The sequence below is a fragment of the Marmota marmota genome, unplaced genomic scaffold (genome assembly GCF_001458135.2).
Source record: "Marmota marmota marmota unplaced genomic scaffold, marMar, whole genome shotgun sequence".
Classification (NCBI taxonomy): domain Eukaryota; kingdom Metazoa; phylum Chordata; class Mammalia; order Rodentia; family Sciuridae; genus Marmota; species Marmota marmota.
In genome coordinates, this window is record NW_026012655.1 from 1 (window position 1) to 2,689 (window position 2,689).

Below are 2,689 nucleotides of genomic sequence, written 5' to 3' on the forward strand. Positions count from 1 at the left end.
TTTTTTTTGGCGATTCCAGGGAGTTTTGCTTGGATCCTGTTCAGGGCGGGGGGAAAGAAGAAAAAAAAAAAAACATAAGCATTTGTCTGGGTTTACATTTTTACAGTGATAGTAGAAGACAGCCCTGGACTTGCTAGAGCAACCTATAAACATTCTCCCATTTTCACAGGGATATGGTGAAGAGAGGCAGGGGTTCCAAGCTGTCCTGTTCTCTGCCTGGGATGAGCCTGAGGGGTCCACAAAGATCATCCCTCTTCCCCTGCTGCCATGCCTGATCCTCTTTCTCTGCCAGGAATCTGGGTCTTTCACTGAGGGTTCCAGAGAAGAATGGAGGGACCCAGGCAAGATGCCTGATGACTATGTTCTAAACTCGCAGTGTATTACTTAAACTCACAAGATATTACTTAAAAAAGGCCCATTTCTCTGGCTCTGTGAGGTACAGAACCCACCAGTGCCACAAAGGACCTAGAAGTCAGGGTGAAGGAGACATGTAAAACAGATATGGGTCATAGTATCCTGGGATCTCAGGCCTATGGGATGTGACAACACTTCCTAGCCCCTCCACAGGATACCAGAAGCTGCCTTTTATTCTAGCAAAGGGGCTATTCAATCAGAAAGCCTGGTGCAATGGTGCAAGCCTATAATCCCATAACGCTCAGGGACAGTCTTGGCAACTAAGGGAGACTCTGTCTCAAAGTAAAAAATAAAAAGGGCTGAGGGTGTATCAGTAGTAAAGTGCCAATGGGCTCTATCATCAGTATCACAAAGAAAAAACAAAACTCTCAGTAATGTCAAGGCTACTATCCACAAATGCCACAAACACAGCTGGCAACCCAATTCAAGCTCATAGCTCATACTGGCACTGAAGACGTTAGCTTTAAAGCCTAGCTATAATCACCTTTCACAAATAACTAGGGTAAATAGCCCCTATATATATATATTTGTGCTGTCTGTCTGATGTAGCTCAGCGGCAAAGTACCCTTGGGTTCAATTCCCAGTTTAAAAAAAAATCAAAAAAATCAGGTGAAGATTCTGGCATCAAACCAGACCTACTGGATATACTCAGTTTCTTCTTTATTTTATTTTTTATAGTGCTGGGGATGGAACCCAGGACTTGCTCATGCTAGGCAAGTGCTCTATCACTGAGCTACATACATCTCTAGCCTACTCAGCTTTTTCTTGACAAACCTGGAGAAAGCACTAAAATCTCGGGTATTGAAGTAGCACACAGGGAATCTGTGGTACTTCTTTCTAAAAGAATACCTGAAGAAGGGAAGGGAGGAGGGGAGATGAAGGGAAGGCTCTGGGGAATGAGACTGATCAAATTATTTGGACGGATGAATGAGGCATATTGAATCTCACTATTATAGTGTATGATTCATGATATACCAATAAAAAGTTAAAAAGAGAAAAACTGAAGAAAGTATGGAATAATGTTAACATTTTACTTCAAATCATTGGTTTCATAATATTTGTTATGAATAACTGAAAATAAAAAAGCAGCTCCTTAATATAGGCGAGTCCTAGGTTCCATCCCCAGCACTACAATATTTTATTACTTGATTTAGGTATTACTTAAAAAAGAAAAGAGAGATTTGGTAATCACAGAAAACAGTTAGCTCAGCTGGGTATGATGATGTATGCTTATAGCCCCAGCTACTCGGAGGCAGAGGCAAGAGGTTTGCAAATTCGAGGCCAGCCTGGACAACTTGGCAAGACCCAGTCTCAAAATTAAAAAAATAAAAATAAAAAGGGCTGGGGGTGTAGCTGAGTGGCAGAGTGACCTTGGGTTCTATCTCCAGTACCACAAAAACAAACAAAAAAAACCCCTAAACTTGGTGGTACTAGATTTTGAACCCAGGGCAAGTGTTCTACCTTGCCCCCGACCCCCAATAAACAAAACAAAGTTTTTTTTTTCAGGACGAAAATGGCTATCTTTGACATGGGCATTTTAGACAAAGGACTAAAAATAACCAGGGGAAAAAACACATCTCATGATGAAATGTGTTTCCAAATGTACTTACTTTTCAACAATTGACTTGGTTTGATCCCGGACGATGCCAACATAGTGATCAATCTGGGTCTTTAAGGAAAGAAAGAAGACTCAGCTGTAGTAACATATAGATTAATGTTTCAGACTTCAAATTATGCCAAGTTGTGTGAAAGTGAAAGCTTTTGCAAAGGTAAGCATTACTTGGTACTTCCTTTACTGGAGCATTCTACTATGTAAACATCTGCTTGCACCACCCTGAACAGCCTACAGCTAACCCCCCCAAAATAAAAGAAACTGCTTCCTTTTACATTCAGTTTTTATTCATTAAGCATTTTTTCAACTTTTTGAAGAGATAATGCATCTATGCAATAAAACCTCGAAACGTTTACACAAGGTGTAACAAGTAAGTCTCTTTCCCACCCACATCTCTTCTAGACATCTAGTTTCTCTCACTGGAGGAAAACACCGTGACCAATTTGAACACAAATTTGACTTTAAAATCAACTAAAATCAGTCATTTATCAACCAGCACACTGATTTGGAATAAATGCCTACCTTGTACTTCTCATAGACAATTGGGACGCTGAAGACGAGCAGCTCCGCTGAAAGACAGAATCACAGGACAGGGCAAGTGTAGGTGTGCATGAGATAGTCACAAAGTATCAAGACACAAGCAACTGCATCCATTTCCTCAGG

At 40.8% G+C, this 2,689-nt stretch overlaps 1 long non-coding RNA gene across 1 annotated transcript; it reads right to left on the reverse strand.

The window, feature by feature from the left end:
• Nucleotides 1-9: 9 nt before the first annotated feature.
• Nucleotides 10-2,645, reverse strand: LOC107135012. Its single transcript, XR_001502504.2, has 3 exons — nucleotides 2,549-2,645; nucleotides 2,025-2,083; nucleotides 10-36 (listed from the first exon to the last, which is right to left on the reverse strand). It is a non-coding gene; the product is annotated as an uncharacterized LOC107135012 (long non-coding RNA).
• Nucleotides 2,646-2,689: the final 44 nt, after the last annotated feature.